This window comes from Sciurus vulgaris, assembly GCF_902686455.1.
Source record: "Sciurus vulgaris genome assembly, chromosome: 6".
Lineage (NCBI taxonomy): Eukaryota > Metazoa > Chordata > Mammalia > Rodentia > Sciuridae > Sciurus > Sciurus vulgaris.
The window spans coordinates 38644062-38671705 of record NC_136466.1 but is presented as its reverse complement, the minus strand read 5'-3'; the positions used below and the strand labels follow the sequence as shown (position 1 = coordinate 38671705).

At 38.3% G+C, this 27644-nt stretch overlaps 1 protein-coding gene across 1 annotated transcript in view; it reads left to right on the top strand.

The window, feature by feature from the left end:
* The window catches only part of UIMC1 (ubiquitin interaction motif containing 1), a 158153-nt gene that overhangs the window by 8499 nt on the left and 122010 nt on the right, over nucleotides 1-27644 (top strand).

The following is a 27644-nucleotide window of genomic DNA, read 5'->3' as shown; positions in this document are numbered from 1 at the left end:
AGAAATTTAAGAAGACCTTAGAAGATAGAAAGATCTCCCGTGTTCTTGGATAGGCAGAATTAATATCTGTATGGATGATATTATCTGTATGGATGGCCATACTTAAAAAGGTGCTATACAGATTTAATGTAATTCCAATTAAAATCCCAATGACATTTCTCATAGAAATAGAAAAAGCAATCATGAAATTCAAATGTAAGGACAAATGTCCCAGAATAGCCAAAGCAATCCTGGGCAGAAAGAGTGATGCAAGAAGTATCACAATACCAAACCTTAAACTCTCCTATGGAGCGATAGTAACAGAAACAGCATGGTATTGGCACCAAAATAGACAGGTAGACCAATGGGACAGGACAGAAGACATGGAGACATACCCACATAAGTACAGTTATCTCATACTAGACAAAGGTGCCAAAAACATACACTGGAGAAAAGATAACCTGTTCAACAAATGGTGCTGGCAAAACTGGAAATCCATATGCAGTACAATGAAATTAAACCCTTATCTCTCACCCTGTACAAAACTCAAATCAAAATGGATCAAGGATCTAGGAATTAAGCCCTAGACCCTTCACAAAATAGAAGAAAAAGTAGGCCCGAATCTCCATCACGTTGGGTTAGGATCAGACTTCCTTACCAAGACCCCCATAGCGCAAGAAATGAAAGCAAGAATCAATAAATGGGATAGATTCAAACTAAAATGCTTTTTCTCAGCAAAGGAAAAAATAATGTGAAAAGAGAGCCTACAGAGTGGGAGAAAATCTTTTCCACACACACTTCAGACAGAGCACTCATCTCCAAAGTTTATAAAGAACTTAAAAAACTTTACACCCAAAATACAAAGAACCCATTCAATAAATGGGCTAAGGAGCTGGACAGACACTTCACAGAAGAAGATATACAGGTTATCAACAAATATATGAAAAAGTGCTCATCATCCCTAGTAATTGGAGAAATACAAATTAAAACCACCCTAAGATTTCATCTAACTCCAATTAGAATAGCTAATATCAAGAACACAAGCAATAATAAGTGTTGACACAGATGTGGGGAAAAAGGCACACTCATACATTGCTGGTGGAGTTGCAAATTGGTGCAGCCACTCTGGAAAGCAGTATGGAGATTCCTCAGAAAACTTGGAATGGACCCACCATTTGACCCAGCTATTCCACTCCTTGGTTTATACCCAAAGGACTTAAAATCAGCATACTACAGTGATGCAGCCACATCAGTGTTCATAGCAGCTCAATTCATGATAGCTAGATTTTGGAACCAATCTAGGTGCCCTTCAGTTGACGAATGGATAAAGAAACTGTGGTATATACACATGATGGAATATTACTCAGCCATGAAGAAGAATAAAATTATGGCATTTGCTGGTAAATGGATGGAGATGGAGAATATCATGCTAAATGAAATAGGCCAAGCCCCAAAACCAAAGGCCTAATGTTTTCTCTGATAAGTGGATGACTATATAACAAGGAGTGGTAGCAGGGGTAGGGTGGGGTGGAGAGACGAATGAAGAGTAAAAAAAAAAAGAAATGTAATAATAAATTTGTTTGTGTTTTAAGTTGCAGTGCTGGGGATTGAGCCCAGGGCCTCACACATGCTAAGCAAGTGCTCTATCACTGAGATACCCACCCCAAGTCCCTGTGTTGTTTTAAACCACTAGATTTGAGGAAAATTGTTGTAGCAGCCATATGAAATTAATACATTGCCTCTTTAGGCTTTGACTTTCTTTTGATGGATTATATAATTGATTTTTATCTAATTAAATATTTTAATCAAATTAAATATATAAATAAACAAAAATTAAAATACTTGCAAATGTGTAAGTGATTTTTTTGTGATGAATGTTCTAAGATTTTGTGATAACTGTGAAACTCTACAAATACACTAAAAACAATTGAATTATATTCTTTGGGTAATTTTTTTTTTAAGACAAGTTCTTGCTAAGTTGCCCAGGCTGCCCTCCTGCCTCAACCTCCTGAGTTGCTGGAACTGAAGGTGTATGCCACCATGCCCAGTCCCATTCCTGAGTTTTTAATTTTATCCATTCATTTCTCAATGGACATTTGGGTTGCTTCAACTTAGTGGCTATTCTGAATAATGCTGTGATAAACATGGTTGTGCAAATGTCTTTGAGATCCTCCTTTGAATTCTTTTGGATATGTATATAACCAGAAGTAGCATTGTCTAGATCATATTTCATTTCTAATTTTTTTTTGCGGGGGGATTACTGGGGACAGAACCCAAGGGTGCCTAACCACTGAGATACATCCCCAGCCCTTTTTATTTTTTATTTTGAGGCAGGGTCTCGCTAAGTTGCTTGGGGTTTTGCTAAATTACTGAGGCTGGCCTCAAACTTGGGATCCTCTTGCTTCAGCCTCCCAAGTTGCAGGAATTACAGGTGGGTGCCAAAATACCTGGCCTCTATTTCTAATTTTTGAGGAAACTCTACAGTTTTCTATAAGGGTTTTCCCGGTTTACATTCCCTCCAACAGTGCACAGGAGTTCCAACATCTGTACCTCCTCACCATCACTTGCTCTTTTCACATCTTTTAATAACAGCCATCCTGATGGGTGTGAGGTGATCTCTCTCTCTCTCTTTCCTCTCTCTCTCTCTCTCTCTCTCTCACTGGGGATCAAACCCAGGGGAGTTTTTACTATTTAGTTACTCCTAGTTCTTTTTGCATTTTATTTTTAGATGGGATTACCATTGCTGAGGCCGGCCTTGAACTTGTGATCTTCCTGCCTCAGCCTCCTAAGTCCTCAGCAGTCAGAGGTATGTGCCCCCATACCTGGCTCATTGTGGTTTTGGTTTGCATTCTCCTAATAACATGATGTTGAGCTTCTTTCCATGTGTTATACATGGATGGGGATGTAGCTCAATTGGTAGAGAGCTTGCTTTGCATTCACAAAGCCCTGGGTTCAATCCCCAACACTGCCAAAAAAAAAAAAAAAAAAAATCCATATGTTATTCAAATACAATTTATTTTTGTATATTGATTTTATTTTTTTTAGTTTTTGGTGCTGGGGATTAAACTCAGGGTGCTCAATTCAGGGCCATATCCCCAGCCCTTTTAAAAACTTTTTTAAAAATTTTGAGACAGGGTCTCACTAAGTTGCTTACTGCCTTGCTAAGTTGCTGAGGTTGACTTTGAACTTGCAAGTCCCCTGCCTCAGTTGTATGTTAGTTTTATAGCCCATAACCTTGCTGAGCTCACTTATTGCCTTTAATTTTTTTTAGTGAATTCATTAGAAATTTCTTTATACAAGACTATATCTTTTGCAAATAGAGATAATTTTGCTGCTTCTTTCCCAATCTGGATGCCTTTCATTTATTTTTCTTGCTAATTTCTCTCATTAGAACCTCCTGTATAATGTTGAATGAAAGAAGAGAATGAACACCTTTGTTTTATATCTAGATCTTAGAAAGCATAGTTTTTAAAAAAAAAATTTTACTGGTAAGTATGATATTAGCCATGGGTTTTTCATAACCTCTAACAGGCTGAGAAAAATCCTCTATATTCTGTGTGTTGACTGATTCATCATGAAAATGTATTGTCTAGAGGAATAGAACCAATAGAACATACGTATAATTACAAGAGAGGATTTAATAGATTGGCTTATGTAATCAGAGGCTTGATAGTTCTACATAGACTGTGTGCAAGCTGGGGATCCGGGGAGCTGGGGAAACAAGTAGATGCTCAGTACAAGAAACTGGTACCTTCAGAACAAAGTGAACAATTTGCAGCCCCAGTCCAAGGCTGAAGGACCAGCAGATTTCTGGAAAGTCCTTGGTGCTAGTACATGTTCAAAGGCTGAAGAAGCTAGGGTCTGAGTTCTGTGGGTGATGACAGCAGTAGATAGCACACCTACTGAAGAAGAATCAAGTTTTGCAGTGAGGATCAGTTTCCGCCTTCTGCTTTTTGTTTCATCTGGGCCTATTGAATACTGCCACACACATTTAGGGTGGGTCATTCCCCCTCAGTTCACTGACCCACAGGGCTGTTTTCTTTGGAAACACCTTCACAGAGACTCCAGGAAGGGTGCTTTACCAATTTTCTAGGTATCTCTTAATCCAGTCAAATTGACAACCGACATTAACCATAATAAAAAGAAAATGATTTTTAAAATTGTGTTTCTGTGTCTGTCAACTCACTAAGCCCCAAGTTTAAAATTCTGTGAATATTTCAACAAAATCAACACAGGTACATTAAAAGGGGTTGGAAATCATCATGTAGGGCTTATATATCTCTTATTAAGGATGAAAATATATTGTACTATGAGTAAGACGCTGGGTAAATGTAATATCTTTTATACATAAAGCTATCATTTGGACATTGGGAAAAATGGTATCTGGATTCTGGGTCAAAATGGGTTAAGATGCTCATGTTTTATTTAATTTATTTATTTACTTATTTATTTTTTGAGACAGGGTCTCATTGGGTTGCCCAGGCTGACCTTGAACTCCTTGAACTCCTGAGCCTTCTAAGTAAATGGGACTATAGACACATACCATGTTTGGCTTATATTTTATTTTGTACTGATATGATATATTGTATTAGTTGATTTTAAGATGTTAAACCAACCTGGCATTAATGGAATAAATACCAGTTAGTCATGGTGTAAAATTCTTTTTTCTAAGACTCAGAATTTTGTTTGCTAGTGTTTTACTGACGAATTTTCACAAGAGATACTAGTCTACAGTTTTCTTGAGATATCTTTGTCTATTTTTTTGGTATCGGGGTTAATACTGGACTTATTTAATGAGTTGAGAAATATTTCTTTCTCTACTGTATTCAGGAAAGAATTTGTAAAGAAATTCTTACTAATTCTTTAAATACTAGGTGAAATTCATGATGAAGATATATGGCCCTGATTTTTATTTTTAATATTTATTTATTTATTCATTCATTGTAATGGAGATTGAATGCTATCCCTATCCCTTTTTATATTTTATTTTGAGTCAGGGTCTTGCTAAATTGCTGACTGAATCTGGCCTTGAATTTGCAATCTTCCAGCCTCAGCATCCCAAATAGCTGGGATTACGAATGTATGCTGCCATGCCTATTAGTTTGTGTCTTCTTAGGAATTTGTTCATTTCATCTAATATATCAAATTTGTTGGCATACAATTGTTCATTTTATTCCTTTACAATCCTTTTCTTTCTGTAAGGTTAGTAGTAATAGCCTCTCATTCATTTCTGATTCTAATAATTTGAATCTTCTCTCTTTTTGTCATCTAGCTGAATATGTTTCTAGCTAAAAACATTGATTTTTCTCAATTTCATCAATTTCTACTTTATCGTCTGTTTTTTTTTTCTTTTTTCTTTTTTTAATTTATTTTTATTGTAAACAAATGGGATACATGTTGTTTCTGTTTGTACATGAAGTAAAGGCATACCATTTGTGTAATCATACATCTACACCGGGTAATGGTGTTTGATTCATTCTGTTATTTTTTCCTCCCCCCCACCCCTCTCACCTCTCTTTTCCCCTCTATATAACCCTCCTTCCTCCATTATTGCTCCCCTACCATCCCCCCATTATGTGTCATCTGCTTATCAGTGAGATCATTCGTCCTTTGGTTTTTTGAGATTGGCTTAGCTTATTTAGCATGATATTCTCTAATTTCATCCATTTGCCTGCAAATGCCATAATTTTATTATTCTTTATAGCTGAGTAATATTCCATTGTATATATATACCACAGTTTCTTTATCCATTCATCAATTGAAGGACATCTAGGTTGGTTCCACAGTCTGACTATTGTGAATTGAGCAGCTATGAACATTGATGTGGCTGTATCTCTGTAGTATGCTGATTTTAAGTCCTTTGGGTATAGGCCGAGGAGTGGGATAGCTGGGTCAAATGGTGAGTCCATTCCAAGTTTTCTAAGAAATCTCCACACTGCTTTCCAGAGTGGCTGCACTAATTTGCAGCCCCACCAGCAATGTATGAGTGTACCTTTTCCCCCACATCCTCTCCAACACCTATTGTTGCTTGTATTCTTGATAATCGCCATTCTTGGGGTAGGATGGAATCTTAGTGTAGTTTTGATTTGCATTTCTCTTATTACTAAAGATGGTGAACATTTTTTCATATGTTTGTTGATTGCTTGTAGATCTTCTTCTGTGAAGCATCTGTTCATATCCTTAGCCCATTTGTTGATTGGGTTATTTGTATTCTTGGTGTAGAGTTTTTTGAGTTCTTTATAGATTCTGGAGATTAGTGCTCTATCTGAAGTATGATTGGCAAAGATTTTCTCCCACTCTGTAGGCTCTTTCTTCGCATTGCTGATAGTTTCCTTTGCTGAGAGAAAGCTTTTTAGTTTGAATCTATCCCAGTTATTGATTCTTGCTTTTATTTCTTGTGCTATAGGAGTCTTGTTAAGGAAGTCTGATCCTAAGACAACAAGTTGAAGATTTGGACCTACTTTTTCTTCTATAAGATGCAGGGTCTCTGGTCTGATTTCAAGGTCCTTGATCCATTGTGAGTTGATTTTTGTGCAGGGTGAGAGATAGCGGTTTATTTTCATTCTGTTGCATATGGATTTCCAGTTTTCCCAGCACCATTTGTTGAAGAGGCTTTTTCTCCATTGCATATTTTTGGCACCTTTGTTTAGTATGAGAAAATTGTATTTATTTGGGTTTGTGTCTGCGTCCTCTATTCTGTACCATTGATCTACCTGTCTATTTTGGTACCAATACCATGCCGTTTTTGTTACTATTGCTTTGTAGTAGAGTTGAAGATCTGGTATTGCGATACCCCCTGCTTTGCTCTTTCTGCTAAGGATTGCTTTAGCTATTCTGGGTGTCTTATTCTTCCAGATGAATTTCATGATTGCTTGCTCTATTTCTGTAAGGTACGTTATTGGGATTTTAATTGGAATTGCATTGAATCTGTATAGCACTTTTGGTAGTATGGCCATTTTGACAATATTAATTCTGCCTATCCAAGAACATGGGAGATCTTTCCATCTTCTAAGGTCTTCCTCAATTTCTTTTTTCAATGTTTTGTAATTTTCATTGTAGATATCTTTTACCTCTTTGGTTAGATTTATTCCCAAGTATTTTATTTTATTTTTTGAAGCTATTGCAAATGGAATTGTTTTCCTCATTCCTCTTTCAGATGTTTCATCGCTTGCGTATAAAAATGCTTTAGATTTATGCATGTTGATTTTATATCCTGCTATTATGCTGAATCCATTGATATGGTCTAGAAGTCTTCTGGAGGAGTTTTTTGGATCCTCTAAATATAGAATCATGTCATCAGCAAATAGTGACAGCTTGAGTTTCCTCTTTTCCTATTTGTATCCCTTTAATTTCTTTAGTCTGTCTAATTGCTCTGGCTAGAGTTTTGAGGACAATGTTGAATAGAAGTGGTGAAAGAAGACATCCCTGTCTTGTTCCCGTTTTTAAAGGGAATGGTTTTAGTTTTTCTCCATTAAGAATGATGTTGGCCATGGGCTTAGCATAAGTAGCCTTTACAATGTTGAGGTATGTTCCTACTATCCCTATTGTTTCTAGTGTTTTGAGCATGAAGCGGTGTTGTATTTTGTCAAACGCTTTTTCTGCGTCAATTGAAATAATAATATGATTCTTATCCTTAAGTCTATTGACATGATGGATTATGTTTATTGATTTACAGATGTTAAACCATCCTTGCATTCCAGGGATGAATCCCACTTGATTGTGGTGCACGATTTTCTTATGTTTTTGGATATGGTTTGCCAATATTTTGTTAAGGATCTTTGCATCTATATTCATCAAGGATATTGGTCTAAAATTTTCTTTCCTTGATGTGTCTTTGCCTAGTTTAGGTATGAGGGTGATATTAGCTTCATAGAATGAGTTTGGTAGGGTACCCTCTTTTTCTATTTCCTGGAATACTTTGAGAAGTATTGGAATGAGATCTTCTTTGAAGGTCTTGTAGAACTCGGCTGGGAATCCGTCTGGTCCTGGTCTTTTCTTGGGTGGTAGGTTTTTAATGGCTTCTTCTAATTCATTGCTTGATCTTGATCTGTTTAAATTGTGTATGTCTCCTAGTTCAGCTTGGGAGGAGCACATGTCTCTAGAAATTTGTAAGTGTCTTCGGTAGTTTCTATTTTGTTGGAATACAGATTTTCAAAGTAGCTTCTCATTATGTTCTGTATCTCAGTGGTGTCTGTCATGATATTTCCTTTTTCATCATGAATTTTAGTAATTTGAGTTTTCTCTCTCCTTCTCTTTGTTAGTGTGGCTAAGGGTTTGTCTATTTTGTTTACTGTCTCAAAGAACCAACTTTTTGTTTTGTCAACTTTTTGAATTGTTTCTTTTGTTTCAATTTCATTGATTTCAGCTCTGATTTTAATTATTTCCTGTCTTCTACTACTTTTGCTGTTATTCTGTTCTTCTTTTTCTAGGGCTTTGAGCTGTAATGTTAGGTCATTTAGTTGTTGACTTTTCATTCTTTTCTGGAGTGCGCTCCATGCAATGAATTTTCCTCTTAGTACTGGTTTCATAGTGTTCCAGAGATTTTCATATGTTGTATCGTTGTTCTCATTGACCTCTTAAGAATTTTTTTATCCCCTCCCTGATGTTTTCTGCTATCCACGTTTCATTCAATAGCATATTATTTAGTTTCCAGGTGTTGGAGTAATTTCTGTTTTTTATTTTGTCATTGATTTTTAATTTCATTCCATTATGATCTGATAGAACACAAGGCAGTATTTCTATTTTTTTGCATTTCTTAAGGGCTGCTTTGTGATATAACATATGGTCTATTTTCGAGAAGGTTCCATGTGCTGCTGAGAAGAAAGTGAATTCGCTCATTGATGGATGGAATATTCTATATATGTCAATTAAGTCTAGGTTATTGATTGTGTTATTGAGTTCTATGGTTTCTTTGTTTGGTTTTTGTTTAGAAGATCTATCTAGTGATGACAGCGGTGTGTTAAAGTCACCCAGAATTATTGTGTTGTGGTCTATTTGATTCCTGAAATTTAGAAGGATTTGTTTGATGTACAGGGATGCACCTTTGTTTAGGGCATAAATATTTACTATCATTATGTCTTCCTGATTTATGGTTCCCTTAAGCAGTATGAAATGTCCTTCTTTATCCCTTCTGACTAACTTTGGCTTGAAGTCCACTTTATCTGATATAAGGATGGAAACCCCTGCTTTTTTACTGGGTCCATGTGCATGCTAGGTTTTTTCCCATCCTTTCATCTTTAGTCTGTGGATGTCTTTTTCTGAGATGAGTCTCTTGCAGGCAGCATATTGTTGGGTCTTTATTTAATCTATTCTGCCAGTCTATGTCTTTTGATTGATGAGTTTAGGTCATTAACGTTCAGGATTATTATTGAGATATGAGTTGTATTCCCAGTCATTTGGCTTATTTTTGGTTTTTAAGTCGGCTTGGTTTCTCCTTTGAGTGGTTTTTCTCTAAGGTAGTTCCTCCCTTGCTGACCTCCATTGTTGTTTTTCATTTCCTCCTCATGGAATATTTTGTTGAGAACATTCTGTAGTGCAGGCTTTCTATTTGTAAATTCTTTTAACTTTTGTTTGTCATGGAAGAATTTTATTTCATTTTCAAATCTGAAGGTTAGTTTTGCTGGGTATAGGATTCTTGATTGGGAACCATGTTCTTTTAGAGCTTGAAATATGTTGTTCCAGGCCCTTCTAGCTTTTAGAGTCTGGGTTGAGAAGTCTGCTGATATCCATATCGCTTTCCCCTATAGGTAATCTGATGCTTTTCTCTCGAGGCCTCAAAATCCTATCTTTATTTTGAATGTTAGGCATTTTCATTATAATGTGCCTTGGTGTGGATCTGTTGTGACTGTGCATTTGGTGTTCTGTAAGCCTCTTGTTTGATTTTCCATTTCATTCTTCAGGTTTGGGAAATTTTCTGCTATTATTTCATTGAATAGGTTGTTCATTCCTTTGGTTTGTATCTCTGTGCCTTCCTCAATCCCAATAATTCTTAAATTTGGTCTTTTCATGATGTCCCATAGTTCTTGGAGATTCTGTTCATGATTTCTTACCATCTTCTCTTTTGGGCAACTTTATTTTCAAGATTAAATATTTTGTCTTCATTGTCTGAGGTTCTGTCTTCCAAGTGGTCTAGTCTTTTAGTGATGCTTTCCATTGAGTTTTTTATTTGGTTTATTGTCTCCTTCATTTCAAGGATTTCCGTTTGGGTTTTTTTGAAAATCTCCATCTCTTTGTTGAAATGATCTTTTGCTTCCTGCAGTTGCTTTTTCAACTGCTTATTGGTATTATCATTCATTGCCTGCATTTGCTCTCTTATCTCACCCTTTGCTTCACAAATCATCTTAATCATGTATAATCTGAAGTCCTTTTCTGACATTTTTTCTACCATACTGTCATTGGATTCTATTAATATAGAATCTAGATTTGTTTGGATCATTTTCTTCCCTTGTTTTTTCATGTTGTTTATGTATCTTCCCCTCTAGCAGTGCAGATCTGGGGTATTGCAGATTCCCCCCTATAGGCTTATAGTGGCCCTATAGGTTTCCAAAACCTTTTCTTTAAGGGAAGATCAATATTAGCAGTGCCCAATTCAGACACTATGCAGTTCTAGACCAGTTACCCCTATGAGGACATTAACAATATTGTCATAATAAATAGAATGAGTTCAAATATTATTTTCAGTATACCAAACAGATTTGCAATAAGGTCTGCAGTTTCTAATGGAGAACAAAGAGGATGCAGAGGGATGTAGAATGTAGCTGTTAATGGGATAAGAAAAGAATATACAGAAGTTCTAGATAATAGAAAGGGCGAGAGTATAATCAAAAGAAATTGGATGTTAAGAGACTCTGAGGGAACAGGTATAAAAAAGGAAAAGAGAGCAAGAAAAGTAAAGAAATAAAAACTTAAAATTGTTCAATATGGTGAAAAAAGAAAATCTACACTATAACAGTCATATAGTATTCAAACCTCCCAGTCTTCAGTAGCTTGATGCATGAGAGGTACCTGACAATGAGCTTCAGGTCTCCAGCAGGCATCTCAGGATGGGATTTGCCCCACCTAAAGATTGGAACTATGGCTTCCAGGATTATCCAAGATGGCTCTCTGGCTTCCAAATGTGTTGGCTAATGGTGAGCTGCGGTGTGGATATGGTCGGCTGGAGGTCCTGGAGGTGGGGTGTGGTTGGTCAGGCAGGGGTCGTGGAGGTTGGGTGTATTTGGTGTGGTTGCGCATCCTGGAGGCCAGGTGCAATCAGTCGGTCTGGGGTTCCGGGGATAGGGTGCAGTCAGTTGGTCTGGGGGTCCTGGTGGCAGGGAGCAGTCAGTCGACGTGAGGGCCCCAGAGGCAGGGAGTGATCGGTCGGGCTGAGGGATCCTGTAGATGGGGCTCAGTCAGTCCGGCCAAGGGTCCTATAGGGCCTGGCTCTTGTCTCAAAATGGCGGCAGCCACGTGTAATCAAACCTGCAGGTACTGTCACAGTGAACTTCCAGGCAACAGCAGGCAGCTAGTGCTCCACTGGCGGTAGGCGGTCAGTTTGCTGACTGTCCTCAGACAATCGGGAGGTGAACCTCGTGTAATGTACAAAGCTGCTCCCCCTGACTTTTCTGGTGCTGCCATTTTCCCCGCCTCCCAACCACTTGTCAATCTGTGAACATCCTAGCTAGCTATTGGTTCATTAGTCAGCTTGCAAGTGTCCTTCTCCAATATTGGTCCCCTGTTAGCCCGGTGGAATTCACCTGCTTTACTGTAGCTACCCCACCATCTTTCCTCATCTTTCTCTTTCTCCTACTCACTTTCTCTATCCTCCTCGCTTTCACACTTTCTTGCGTGCACCCTTTCTCGTTCCCTTTCTTTTCCTCTCATTTTCTCTCTTATCCTGCAGGGAGACACTCTGTTTGCTTAATAAACTCCCTTATGTGATTTCCCGTGTCTAGCGTGGTTTCCGTGGGATCCCTTACACCTCGGGCGGTGGATGATGGATAGGTGTAAGGCAGACGATGGACAGGCAAGAGGCAGGCAAATGGCGGATGATAGGTGCCTGACAGTGAGCAATCTGCACTCAAAAAAGGCGTTGATATGCTGGCAGACTGCAGGTGATCACAGTAGACAAATGGGGTAAACAGCAGGGGATTGATAAGCAGCAAAAACTGCCTCACCAAGAAACAGATATCAGATATCCTCTACTTGAAACCAGAGTTACAAGGAACAAGGAACGCAGACTCCTTCTAGTCTGCCATCTTGGATCTCCCCATCTTCTGGGTTTTTTGTTTGTTTGTTTTGTTGTTGTTGTTGTTGTTTTGATACAAGGTCTCTCTGTGTTGCCCAGGCTGGTCTCAAACTCTGCCTCAAGCCATCCTCTCTCCTCAGCCTCCTGGATAGCTGAGATTACAGTTACAAGCCACTGTACCTGGCTTGTTTTTGTTTTATTCTTCGTTTTGTCCTTCCTTCTGTTTATTTAGGTTTAGTTTGCTTTCTTTCCCCAGTGTGTTAAGTGCAAGATTAGATTATTGAATAGTGTTCTACCTTCTTTCTTTTTTTCAACTTAATTTTATTTATTTATTTTTGTGGTACTGGGGACTGAATCCAGGGGCTTAACCACTGAGCCACATTCCCAACCCTTTTTTTATATTTTATTTTGAGACAAGCTATTACTTAGTGAGTTGCTTAGGGTCTCACTAAGTTGCTGATGCTGGCTTTGAACTTGAGATTCTCCTGCTCAGCCTCCTGAGCTGCTGGGATTATAGGTATGCACCATCACACTTGGCTCTTTTTTATTTTTTGGTAGTGTTGGTGATCAAACCCATGGCCTTGCACTTGGTTAGCATCTGTGTTATTATTTTTTGCCAGAGTACAGATTGTATTTTCCCATTTCTTTGCATGTTTCCTAATATTTGTATGTCATGAGTGTGCTAAGTTATTAGCATATTAACCAAACATATTTGTGTCTTTCCACAAGGTCAGAATTCAATGAATAACAATAAATTCACAGGCTATACAACTTTCATCAGTGGTAGTTCATGAGTACTTGTGGGTCACCTGGTAGTCATAAACTGGGAAATCAGGTTATTTTATTCCAGTATTAATTTCTAATATGTGTAACACGCAAGTCACACATCATACTTTATACAGCTAATATAGACTAGGCTAAGAAAGGGTTAAGGCAGCCACAGGGGTTCAGATGTCTGAACCAAGAGCAAAGGTCCATAGCAGATATGAATGCAAAGCATCTCTATAGGTGGTCAGATAAGATTATGAACCAATTGAAGAACTTGTTCTGGACATAGTGCTGTCAAAGCACAGGAACTTATTCTAGGCCGAGGTCTGGATAGCAGTAGTTTCAGTGTCAGCTTGAGATGTTAGCTTGGAGTTGGACTTGTGTGATTTTCAAGGGCAGGAGAAACTGTATTCTGCTAAAGCTCAAAAACAGATTTGAGGTTTGTCGCTGTGGCAGCTTTCCTGGGCAAGGCTCATGATGAGTGATCAAGCAACTAGGTGAGGAGGCCACCATGTCCAGTCTCAGTGTGCCCTTCCATTTAGGGGTCTCAAGTGAGAGGGTTGCATCACTGGTACTCTGGTGTGTTCGATAAGCTTGTAGGCCAGGTTTTTTCCACGTGAGCTTGATATACCCTTATGTCCATGTGCTTCTGATTAATTGAATAAATTCACAGGTAGTCATTCCTATCACCATGATTAATTTATTTATCAGTTTATACCTTATGGTCATGCCATGCAGACGGTGGTTGTTTACTTGTACAAACAAGGTGTGAAGTCATTCCCTCAGCCCTTAAACTCAGAATGGAGTAGTTTATGGCAAACTACTGCTTTGCAAAATGGAGTAACCAAAGTTTAGACTCAACCTGAAAACTGCTATTCCATAGATAATAGAGTATCTCGGAGCAGAGCACAATCAGCTCTCCACAATATAACAACTATAATGGTTAATTTTTTTGTATCAACTTGTCTGGGCCATGGAGTAGTGAGGTATTTGGTTAAATATTATTCTGGGTATTTCTGTGAGGGTGTTTTTTAAATGAGATCAATGTGTATTTATTTATTTATGGTACTGGGAATCGAATCTAGGGATGTTCTACCACTGAGCTACATTCCCAGCCTGTTTACTTTTATTTTTTAAAATTTGAGACAGGAGCTCCCTAAGTTATCAAAACTGGTTTTTGAATTTTCTATCCTCCTGCTTCAGCCTCCTGAGTAGCTGGGATTATAGGACTGAACCACTGTGCCTGGCTGAAATTTACATTTAAATTAGTGGACTAAGTAAAGCAGATTGCCTTCCTTAATACAGCTAGGTCTATCCAATCAATCAGTTCAAGGCCTGAATAGAATGAAAAAGTTGACCCTTCCCCCAATAAAAGAAGCATTCTTGCTGTCTTGAAACTGGAGCATCAACTTTTTTCCTGTTTTCTGACTTGACTTGAAATATGGGCTCTTTTTGGTTCTTAAACCTACTGGCCTTCAGACAGGAACTACACCATTGGTTCTTGGTTCTCAGTCAGACTTGGACTGGTAGTAAACTGTTGGCTCTCCTAGTTCCTAAGATTGCTGAATCACCCTGAAGGTCTTGGGACTTTGCATTTCCATAATCGTGTGAGCCAATTCCTTGTACTCAGTTCTATGAACCAAACATATATAGTACTCTGGATGTTGGTCTACTCAACCCTCCAGGGCTTGTTATTGTGATTTGCTTGTTTATTCGCTTAATGGCTGATTGTATTATTTCAGTGAAATTACTCTCCTTTTCCCCAGTGGATATTGTGCCTCAAGGAGGCCACACTTTAGTTTAGGTATGTCCAACTTCAGCCTGGGAAAATAGTGGATGGTAGTGCTCTCTTTCTCTTTTACTGACCATACCCAGCTGTTAAACACCACTAATCATGGACTGATTTCTTCTTCTTCTTCTTTTTTTTTTTTTTTTTTTTTTTTTTTTTGGTACTGGGGATTGAACCCAGGGCCTTGTGCTTGCAAAGCAAACACTCTACCAACTGAACTATATCCCCATATATCCCGAGCCCCTCATGGACTGATTTCTTTATTTTTTTCAACAACACCCTAGGGATAAATTGCTTTATAAACTTGTGCAAATTCTGGTTCCTGTGAAATAATAGTTTCTAAGTTTAGTGTTTGATATTTGTTTTGATTCTGGTGGGCTCCTCCTAGCTATTTTGTTCTCTGCTTTGCTCCCCTGCCCACCCCCAACTTCTGTACACTAGATGATTTAAAAGTAAGCCTGTATCTAGATTATTTTCTTAATTGTTTTTCATCACAATGTACTTTTTTTTTTTTTTTGGTACTGGGGATTGAACTCAGGGATACTCAACCACTGAGCCATATCCCCAGACCTATTTTGTATTTTATTTAGAGATAGGGTCTCACTGAGTTGCTTAGCGACTTCCTTTTGCTGATTCTGGCTTTGAACTCAGGATCCTCTTGTCTCAGCCTCCCAAACCGCTGGGATTACAGGCATGAGCCACCCCCCACCCGCCAACCCTTGCTCCCCCTACATTGTTATTTTGAGTTCCCTTAGGCTTGAACTTCTGGAGATTCTTGCAAATGAAGTTACTTTGGGAAGAAATTAGGAATACCTATTTCGTGGTCTACTTTGTCCCCCACACAAAATTCCTTCCTTCTTTCCTTTGCCTTTTCTTTTCTCTCTCTCTCTCTTTCTTTCTTTCTTTCTTTCTTTCTTTCTTTCTTTCTTTCTTTCTTTCTCTCTCTCTCTCTCTCTCTCTCTCTCTCTCTCTCTCTCTCTCTCTCTCTCTCTCTCTCCCTTTTGTATTGGGGATTGAACCTACTGGTGCTTAACCACTAAGTAACACACCAGTCTTTTTCAATTTTTTATTTTGAGGCAGGGTCTCCATAAGTTTCTCAGGGTCTTGCTAAGTTTCTGAGACTGGCCTTGAATTTACGATCCTCCTACCTCAGCCTCCTGAACCACTGGGATTACAGGCATGTGCTATCTCACCTAGTCCCCTAGCAAAATTTCTTTTCTTTTCTTTTTTTTTTTTTTAATTTTTTTAGATGTTGATAGACCTTTATTTTATTCATTTATTTATATGTGGTGCTGGGGATTGAACCCAGTGCTTCACACATGCTAGGCAAGTGCTCTACCACTGAGCCACAACCCCAGCTCCCCCGCTAGCAAAATTTCTAAGCCAGGAATGGAGATATTAGCAAGCTTCTTTCTGAGTGACACCCCACTCTAATGTTGAGAGTCTGGGGTCAGTGCATGAGTAGCATCCTGAGGTTCTCTTGGCTCATTCTGATGTAGAACTGCCACTTTAAATGCTGGGGCAAGGGTGATCAGAGCCCTAGTATTCTCAGCATGCCACAGCCAAGGTAAAGTCTCTATTCCATGAGTGAAGGCTGGATGGAAGAAGGGAGTTCCCATATTTGCACTGGAACTTAGACTCAGTAATAGGCAGCTGGGGGCAGAATGAACACCTTTGATGTCCTGTTTTTCCTTGGAGGAAACCCTTTGAACTGGGAACCTGGGGGAAGGGAACCCTGCTGATCTGTAGCAATCTGGAGTGGAATCTTCACTTCATTGAGCTGGAAGGGAATGATCTTGATTCTTGCTGGGAATGTGCAAGATCCTGGTTTTGATCCCCAGTGCCACAAAACAAACAAGTAGAATAAAAACAAAGACACAAAGAAGAAACAACAAGCAAAGGCAAATTCCACAGATTTTCACCTTACTTACCAATTTTTTGTTTTATTTTGTTTTGTTACTGGGGATTGAACTCAGGGGTACTTGACCAAGTCACATCCTCAACTCTATTTTGTATTTTATGTAGAGACAAGGTCTCACTGAGTTGCTTAGTGCCTGGCTTTTGCTGAGGCTGGCTTTGAACTCGGGATCCTCCTGTCTCAGCCTCCCAAGCTGCTGGGATTACAGGCATGTGCCACCGCACATGGCTCTAATTTTAACTTATTGAGGAACTGCTAGACTTTTTCCAAAGTGACTGCAGTATTTTATATACCCATTAGTAGTGTATGAAGATTTCAAGTTTCTCCACATCTTCACCAACGTGATTTACATCGTTGTGTCAGAATTGAGGGGTTGTAGTCATTGGCTTCTGGCGGGAGTTATCCCTCCCATTTCCTATTTTTAAAAAGACTCTAACACCAAATCATCACTAATTACAAACTCTAGAGTTTCTTTGACTCCTATATAGTAAACTGTCTATTACCCATCAGTATTGTATATGGATCTCTGGGGATTCCACAGTTTTTAGCTTATTCTTACTTGGTAGGGTTTTTGTCATACATGGTTGATATTCCCTGTGGTAATGTAATATAATAATTTGTTGTTGTATTGCTCTACTATGGCCTATTTCAAGTTAGCCATTCTCCCCTTGGTGAACATTTGGATTGTTTCTAGTTTTTGGATGTAACATACTGTTCAACTATAATTGCCTTTGTTCAAATCTGTTTCTCTCTCCTTTGAATGATCTTCATAAGATGTGTTCCCTAATGTGGTATTACTCAGGTTGAGAGTATGATGATTTTTATGATTTTTTGACAGCTTTTGCCAAATTTCTCTTGGGAAAGATTACATTTGCTTATAGTGTATTCTCAATGCACAAGTGTATGTATTTTTCACAATCCTGCTGGCAGTGCATTTTGTCAATTTTATTCATTTTTGCTAATTTAAGAAATGTACAGTGGAACTTTTATGTTTCTTATTAGTGATGGCTGCACACTTTTTCTAGTGCTTGCCTATTGTGAATGTTGTTCTTGTTGTTTTTGTAGGTTAATTCTGTGTTTGACAGTCCCATCTTTGTTTATAACTGTGTTACTTTGGCCAAGACACTAATCATTTTTTTCCTCCACAGTTCCTTAAACTGTGACTTGTAAATATTGGACTAGCTTTATATTTACTTTGTTTAACAGAAGATTTTTATTTTTTTTTAATTCCCAAGCATGGTCCTACATAGATTCTTAATGTTTAAAATAGGTAAAGTGGGGCCTGGAGAGATAGCTCAGTCGGGAGAGATACAAGTCCCTGGGTTCAATCCCTAGCACCCAAAAAACAAATAAACCTAAAAACAGATAAAGTGGTAATTATTAATATATATTTATTTTAAGAGTTCAAAATTATAATTTATTTATAAAATCAATTAATTAGAACCACGAGGCAATCTAGATAAAGGTGAATTTTTAGTGGGGAAATTGAAATCCTGTGTCGCAATCATCATGTAGTTAACTCCTGTTCTTTTAACTTATTTTGCATTAATTTTAGATTTGTATTAAAGTTGACAGAATAGAATCACATATATCCTTTGTTCGGATTTCCCAAATGAAAATTTCCAGATTTCCAGATTCCTTTGTTGGTTTTATTATTATCTCTATGTTTACTTTTGTTTTCTTTCTGGTGTTGGTGTTTGAACCCAGCAGTGCTCTACCTTTGAACTGCATCCGCCAGCTCTTTTTATTTTTGTTTTGAGTTTAGGGCCTCTCTAAATTGCCTCTAATATGCAATTTTCCTGCCTTAGCTTCCCAAGTAGTACATTTACTTTTTATATATTTTTTGGAACATTTGAAATCAAGATGAATACATTGTTACTCTGCCCTAATCTTGTACAGTTTAGGTACTCTAGCTGAATTTAAACCCTGCCCATTCCCAGAAAAAACACTTAATATTTCTTCCCTTGTGTTAGCACAAAATGACTGAGCCAGGTGCAAACTTCACAGATCAGCAGAGCCTTTAATCAGCAGTGGAATCACGCCTCTGGTGGACCCACTTTCCTGATGGAAAATGAGCCACTGGCCAAAGGGGGAGTTTGTGCTTATACATGCTACACTGAGAGGTGACTTAATTATTGATAGAGCATGTCAATTTGGGCACTTAGGAAACAGGTTTGTGAGAATTTGAAATTTGTTTTCACTGGGCAATACTGGGCAATATTTTTACTTGGGGAAGAATGGAGGGTCTGGGGTCAGCGTTCAGTATTTATCTCTTTCCCTTCAGGGTCCCATTGTACTATCACTGGGAAAGGATGTATTGGGAAAGGATCAATGTTATCAGTGTGTTGCCTTCTTCCTCATTCCTTCTTCCCAGGTCACACTATTTGGGGGTTTGTCATTTTCTATATCTTACACTCATTTTCTATATATATCTTACACCTTGATCATCCTAATTCCCCCCCCCCCCCCCACTCACACACCTTTCTTTTTTGGTACTGGGGATTGAACCCAGTGAAACTTAACCACTGAGTAATATCCCCAGCCCTTGTATTTATTTTTTAAATTTTGAGATAGGGTCTTGCTAAATTGCTGAGGCTAGCTTTGAACTCATGATCTTCCTGCGTTAGCCTCTTTTTTAATCAGTGGATCTTTTTATATTTATTTATTTATTTTTGTGATGCTGGAGATTGAACCCAGGGCCTTATGCATGCAAGGCATGCACTTTACCAACTGAGCTATATCCCCAGCCCTCAATGGATATTTTATTTATTTATTTACATGTGGTGCTGAGGTTCGAATCCAGGGCCTCACATATGCCAGGCAAGAGTGCTACCACTAGGCCACACCTCCAGCCTCCCTGCCTTAGCCTCTTCAGCTGCTGGGATTACAGTCAAACGCCTGGCTCCCCTCATTTCTTTCTTTCTTTTTTTTTTTCTTTTCTTTTTTTTTTTTCTTTTTTTTCGGTGCTGGGGATTGAACCCAGGGCCTTGTGCTTGCAAGGCAAGCACTCTACCAACTGAACTATCTCCCCAGCCCCCCCTCATTTCTTTTACCCTATATCTATAACCTCCCGACCCCCAACAGGTAGAGAAATTGATTTGTGTGTTTATCTCCCTCTTCTCCTATTGTCCAAGAATAAAATTCTTCACTGCTTAACTGGAGCTTGGTCTTGTAATTGATTCCACAATTCCAAGACCGAAAAAGGACCTAAACTTGGGGTTAAAATTTAGTAGTAGCACCCGTCTGCCGTCATGTGTCCGGGCGGCGGGCAGTGGCTAAAAAAAAAAAAAAAAAAAAAAAAAATTGGTAGTAGTGTTATGGAAATCACTCTCAGCAAGTGATCAACCATCACTCTGAAGGGTTGGAGAACTCAGGTTTATTTATGTGGGTGGACCAAGAGGAACCAGTGCTCTGAAGTTCTGGGCCCCCAGCTGAGGTTACATGGAGCTTTTATAGGAAATTTGACATCATTTCTTAACATTCTTAACAATTACAACATTGGTGGGTTTGAATTCTTAGCCTATGTGACCAAAGACCAGGTACAGGGAATTTACAATAAGTAGTTCCCAGGTGTAAAACAAAGTCAGTAAAACATTTGCGAGTGTTATCATGAAGTGGGCCTTCACCATAGATAGCAGTAACTCAAAATAACTTGAGTTTTCTTCCCTAAGAGCTACAGTTCTAAGAACGAAGCCTACAAGGTTATAGTTTAGACAGTAGTTAATTGACCTAGCAATTAAGTGAAGTAACTACATTTCTACAGAGTTCAGAAAGTTACAAAGTATAGGAAAATTAACACAGGCATTGGTTCTTCATCATAATGTTCTTTCATTTTATAATTAGGTCTGGTATCTTTGTCACAGTAACATGATGCCATTTTGCCACTACAAATATTTGAATGTATATTTCCTTTTCTTTCCTCCTCCTCCTCCTCCTCCTCCTCCTCCTCCTCCTCCTCCTCCTCCTCCTGTGTGTGTGTGTGTGTGTGTGTGTGTGTGTGTGTGTGTGTGTAAGTGTTGCTAGGGATCAAAACCAAGGGCACTTTACCATTGAGTTATATCTGTTAGCACAGAAAGACCAGGCTGGATGCAAACCTCATGAATCATCTCAGCTGTTTATTCAGGAACAAAGTTTCACACTGGAGCAGGGGATGCAAAGATGAAATGGCACTGGTGGACCCACTTTCCTGGTGGAAAATGAGCCACTGACAAAGAAAGGGCCTGGGTTTATGTAAGTTATTTTGAGAGGTAGTCTAGTGAGCATATTAGTTTTCTTGAGCACTTGGGAATTTGAACTTTTTGGGTCTGGGGTCTGTGGGCAGTGTCTGGAGAGGATTTACTTTGAAGGAGATTAATGCCTCCTAGTGACCGTTACTTCAGGTGTGATAAAACACCTCCTCCCTGTTTGCAGCCATCACCTGGAAAACATTTGTCTTGGGAGATGAAGACTGTCGGTACACAGCCTTCTTTTTCACTCCCTTTCTCAGGCCACATTATCTTGGGGATTTTTTTCGTTCTCCCTATCTATTAATATCCCCAACCTTTTCATTTTAAGACAGGGTCTCTTTAAATTGCCAACGCTGGCCTTGAACCTGTGATCCTTCTGCCTTAGCTTCCTGAGTTACAGTTGCTGGGATTACAGGTGGGCCACCTTGCCCAGTCTCTTTTTTTTTAGTCCCGGGGATTTAATCCAGGGGTGTTTTACCACTGAGCTACATCTCTAGCCCCTTTTTATATTTTTATTTACAGATAGGGTCTTACTAAGTTGCTTTGGGCCTCACTAAGTACCTGAGGCTGGCTCTGAACTTGTGATCCTCCTGCTTCAGCCTCCCAAATAACTGGGATTACAGGCATGCTCCACCACACCCAGCTGCCTTGTCCAGCTTTGATGTATATTACTTCTCCTCCTTCTCCTTTTAGTGTAAAAGAGTAGGATTTGTTCAAATGAGAAGAGAGAGAGCTCCCACAGGGTGAGAGGGGACCCAGTAGGGTTGCCTTTAATGTATATATCTTAAAAACAAGGACATTTGCATATATAACCTCAGTACAATTATCAAAGTAAAAAATTAGCATTAACACAATTTTACTTAATCTATAGAATTTATTCAAATGTTAATGATCCCAATAATGTCATTTTTAGCAATTGAAAATTCTAGACCAGGGCTGGAGATATAGATTAGTGGTAGACAGCTTTCCTAACATGCTCAAGACCTTGGATTTAATTCTCAGCACCATGTTTAAAAAAAAAAAAAAAAACAGGAAAAGAAAAAGAAAAAGATTTTAGATCATGTCTTTTATGCTGTCCTTATGTCTTTTTGGTTTTCTTTAATCTGGAAGAATTTCTGTTTTCGTCATTTATGTTTTGATATAAGTGATACAGACCAGTTATTTTGTAAAGTGTCCTTCAGTTTGGGTTTTTCTCTTTTTCCCCGTGATAGATTTGATTTTTAAAAATTCTGAGATGTCCTAAATTTAATTATAAAGAGCCAGAGGATGAAGGGGAGGAGGAATAGGGGAGATCTAGCTATTGACCTGAAGAGAACACATCACTGAAGGTATGTTAAAACCTCACATCCCATCGCAGCTCCCTACGTGCCACCACATCCTGCTTACAATCCCAGCCAATCTAGAAACAACAATTATTTCTTGTGAATTTCCCTCCTATCCCAAAGTGGTTTCTGCTTTGGGTAATCCTGCCCTTCTTACCTATAATGTATGTAGGTTAAGTGTAAACAATTTACACCATCTGTTCTCAAATTTTCAGTATTAAAAAAATGCTCTTAGCTCTTATTCAGCAGGCATTTTTCCAGCCACTACCTAAAATTACTGCTATGGGTAGTAGGACTTGTCCCAGTACTGGTTCTTTCTATTTGGCTAGCATCTGTACAACCTTGGTAATTTTTTTAAAAGCACTTTTTAAACTTTATATATTTATTTATTTTTTAATGTGGTGCTGAGGATCCAACCCAGTGCCTCATACATAGGTTTGCAAGTGCTCTACCACTGAACCACAACTCCAGCCCCCTCAATAAATTTTAATTTCAGAGATCTTTTGGTCTCAAGAATTTTGGTTTAAGGATCCAATTTATGCCTTTTTTTTTGCATCAATACTATAGGCATCATGTTTGGTTGTATATGTTATTGAGTCTCATTGTTACTGGGTGGAGGGTTCCTTAGTTTTTTTGAAAGAAAGATTTCAGTCAAGAGACTTAGATAAGTTTTAATAAAGTGGAAGTATGCTCAGAGATGCCTGGAGCAGCTACCTCCAAGAGAGGAAATGGTCTGGGTTTTTCCACATAGTAAGATTTTATTATATTTGGTCTGGAAAATTCCCTCTTCACGGGAGGTTCATGTATGGGGTTATTTCTGTGGGTTCACCCCCATGATTTAGTGATCTAGTGCCAATTTCACCATGGTGGACCACATCTATTTTATGCAGATTGTTAGGAAGCTGTTTGTAAGATGAAGGTCCCTGAGTGGGGTTAAAGCCAGTTGAGTGCTGCCCAGGAGTGAAGCCTGGGGAATTTCCTTTCGCCACCTTACTTGTTCAAGTCTATGTAGCTAACTACTCTAATATTGAGAAAGTGGAAAAGGTCAGGTAGTCAGTGTAGGTAAGAAGGACAAGGGTCTGATAATGAGAAAATTAGCTGATGCCCGTTTTTCAAGTGGGACAGTCAACATGGGTAAAATAATGAAGGTTGGAGAGGGTGATGATTGTTTTTCAAAGAAAGAACAAAGGGTTGCTGATGGCTATTTTTCAAGAAAAAAAATCACACAAAAAAATTCACATTTGAGCTGCCTGTATAGGGGGAAGAAAGAAAAGACAATGATTAATGAAAGATAGAAGTTCTGAGAGTTACAAAAAAAAAAAAAAAAAAAAAAAAAAAAAGGCAAGTCGCATCTCTCCCATGGGCTTTCAGATCCCAAGTCCCCTCTTCTCTGGAGAAGTCTGTTTCTATCACTTTCTTAAATAAAACTTGCTTGCTATGCTGGGTGGGGTGGTGCCTGCCTATAAACCTTGCTATGCTGGTTGGGGTGGTGCCTGCCTATAAATCTAGTGGTTCTGGAGGTTGAGGCAGGAGGATCCTGAGTTCAAAGCTAGCCACAGCAACTGAGGGAGACTCTCAACAACTCACTGAGACCCTGTCTCTAAATAAAATACAAAAAAGGGCTGAGGATGTGGCTCATGGTTTTTTTCCTTGACTCTGTGGAACAGGAACTTTGTCCTCATCATCAATGAGACTGGTATCAATATCTTCACTTTTTTTAAAATTCCAAATAGTTATAGAATTTTATTGAATGATTTTTAATGTCTTTTGTGACAACAAATGGTTTTCTTCTTTAATAAGCTGATAGGATGAAAGACATTAGTTTTTAAATAATGAACTAAACTTATTTTCAGGGATAAGCTCAAATTTATGATCTCTTTTTTTTGTATGCTGGGAATCGAACCCAGGGCTTGTGCTTGCAAGGCAAGCACTCTACTGACTGAGCTATCTCCCCAGCCCTAAGATCTCTTATTTGAGAAAATCCAGTTGGTTTGATAATGTTCTATTTCCTTGTTAATGTTCTAGGTATTTGAATAGCATGTAATTTTGATTTCTTTTTTAAAATTTTTAATTTTTTAATTTTACAGACTGCATTTTGATTCATTGTACACAAATAGAGTACAACTTTTCATTTCCATGATTGTACACAATGTAGATTCATACCATTAGTGTAATCATACATGTACATAGGGTAATAATTCTGTCTCTTTCCTTCCCCCACCTATCTTTCACTTTTTTTTTTCTGCTACCCAAGATTGAACCCAGGGATGCTCTACCTCTGAGCCACATCCCCAGTTGAGGCTGGCCTTGAATTTTCTATCCTCCTGCCTCTCCCACTGGGATTACAGGCTATGCCACCACGCCTAGCCCATATCATTATTATTATTATTATTGTTTATGGTACTACAAAACATTGAATTATATCAAAAGGCTTTTAGGTGTGTATTAAAATATTTGTTTTATTATTTGCTCTTTTGAAGAGACAGATTAATATTTTAATATTTTATTTTACTTTATTTTTTGTGGTGCCAGGAATTGAGCCCAGGACCTTGTGCATGCAAAGCAAATACTCTACCAATTGAGCTATATCCCCAGCCCCCTATTGTAATATTTTTATAATACATATTATTAAATTACATATTGTGAAAAAAAGAACAATGAAATAGATTAATCTCTAGTGTGAAGTTACTTAAAATCTGTTTTAATCCAAGAGTGTAGCATCTTTTGGTTGTCTGTCAATAGACTGTCTAACATAGTTTAAAAGAGGTGATGTAAGAAACACAGAAGTTCTTGAATTTCTTGGCAACTCAGTTTTATAATTATCACCTACAAAAGGTTTTGGTGATTTACAGAAATTAATAAACTTTAAAAAGGGCTGGGAATGTAATTCAGTGATAAAGTACCCCTGGGGAGGAATGACAGTTATTCTTTATCATTCTAACCAAATATTTTAAAATTTGTTTTAATCTGCAAAATGTTGAATCACATCATTACTTTTGATGATATCCTTGACAATGGTTAAGGTGGTGTCTGCCAAGTTTCTCCACTGTGAAGTTATTGTTTTTCCTTTTATACTAATAAGTATCCTGTGAGACAATTCTTTGAAAGTATGTAAATTTGTTAGTCATACACCTTGTATCCACAAGGTTTAGCATTCACTATTGACACTTTAATTGTTATTCTGTGATGGTTGCCAAGTTGTGGCTTTTATATGTCATCAATTCTTTCCACATTTTTAGTTGACATTCTAACTGATGGAAGAGTTGTCCTTTATTTATTTACATCAATGTAGACTTATGAGTCACTATAACTTGAGTTATGATACATGACTATCATTATTTGATTTTCACATTGTACCATATTTGACTTTAGAAATCCCTTCCTGATGCCCCTGTATAATTTTGACATGGTCTCATCCTTCCTTGTGAGTACTCTGTTCCTTCTTCTTCCTTTTTTCTTTTCCCTGTACTGGGGATTGAACCTAGTACATGATAGGCACCACTATCCTACATCTCTAGCCCTTTTTATTTTATTTTGAGACAGAGTCTCACTAAATTGCTGAGCCTGGCCTCAGACTTGTTATCTTTTATGCTTTTGTCTCGGGAGTAGCTTGGATTATAAGAATGTGCCACCATACTTGGATCTTTTGAGTACTTCTTTACTCTCTTATACAATGATATGCTCTAGGCTTATCCTGTACTTTTCCCAGAGGCAACCATATTTCTGAGGAGCTCTCTTTCCTTATAGTAGAGAATGTTTAGAAACCACATTCTGGGTGCTGGCCATAGAGGTCCACGTTTGTATACCAGCTACTCCAAAGGCTGAGGCAGGAGGATCTCAAGTTTGAGGCCAGTTTATTCAATTTAGTGAGACCCTGTCTCAAAATAAAAATAAAAAAGGCTCAAGATGTAGCTCAGTGATAGAATATCCCTGGGCTCAATCTCCACTACCAGTAAATAAATAAATACCAAGACCTGGAGCAAGGTGAAAGGTGTTCTCATTGTTATTGGGGTGTCATTGCTTCTAGGTTCTCTCAGTAGATATATACACACATTTGTGTGTATGCATTTGTTTTGTTTTCTCCACATTCCCCTTATTTAGTGTGGTTATGTTATTCATTTAAAATATAATTGGTTTGTTTCTGTATGCCATTTAGATGCTCCCATCCTTGAGTACTTAATTTTTTTGTATATGAAACAGTAACATGATTCCCAAACTAAAATCATACAAAAAATTATAAATGTAGTATACATTTTTATGCCATTTCAATTATTACTATTTCTACTTTTGGTGTGTATGTGCTGGGGATTGAACCCAGGGCCTCATGCATGTTTGGTTAATCCTTTTCCACTGACTGACAACCTTAGCTTCTCCCACCTTTCTATCTCAAGTCTGCCTCCTAGTAGATAACTAATGCATGGCTTCCTTTTTTTAAAAAAATTTTTTAGATGTTGATAGACCTCTATTTTATTCATTTATTTATACGTGGTACTGAGAATTGAAACTAGTGCCTCATACATATTAGGCAAGCACTCAAACACTGAGCCTCGACCCCAGTCCCAATGCATGGTTTCTAATTTGTCCTTCGTATATATGTGTATGTGTGATTTTTGTTTGTTTTTCTGGTGCCATCTATTACTTCTGCATAATATTCCATTAATTGGATGTTCCATTCCCCTAGGAATGGAAATTGAGGTAATTTCCAGTCCTAGTGCTCAGGAAGCTAGTGTAGATGGACATAATATCTTTATTTTATTCATTTATTTATTTTTATATGGTGCTAAGAATCAAACCCAGTACCTCACATGTGCTAGGCAAGTGGTCTACTACTGAGCCACAACCACAGCCCCCTCCGCAGTATTTTTAATAACCTAGTCTTGAAAATGGCATGCTACCACTTCTGCTTTATGATATTCAGAAGTAAGTTATTAATTATAGCTCACACTCAATGAGAAGCATTATACAGGGTGCCTGCCCCCAGGAGGGATCACTGAGTTCTATCTTAGAGGCTGCATACCATAGTTTGGTTCTCCTCAGGGTTATAGGATAGCTGCCACCAACCACAGTACATCAGCATTCTTCCTTAAAGTCAGTGCTCTAAAGGTATTGTTCAGGTTCTGCTTGAAATCTTTTCCCACCTTTCCCACAATTCTGTTCCATTCAACTCAATTCACAGGTATTGAGTACCTGCATTTTGGCTCTACCACTAAACTCAGCCCTAAGTTTTTCTCTCGTTTTCTTCTCCTACCGGTCTCTCTCCCCTTCCCCCCCTCCCCCTCCCCCTCCTCCTCCCCCTCCCCCTCCTCCTCCCCTCCTTCTCCTCCTCTCCTCCTTTTTTTTTTTGTACCGGGAATTTAACCCAGGGGCGCTTTACCACTGAGCCACATCCCCAGACCTTTATTATTATTATTATTAT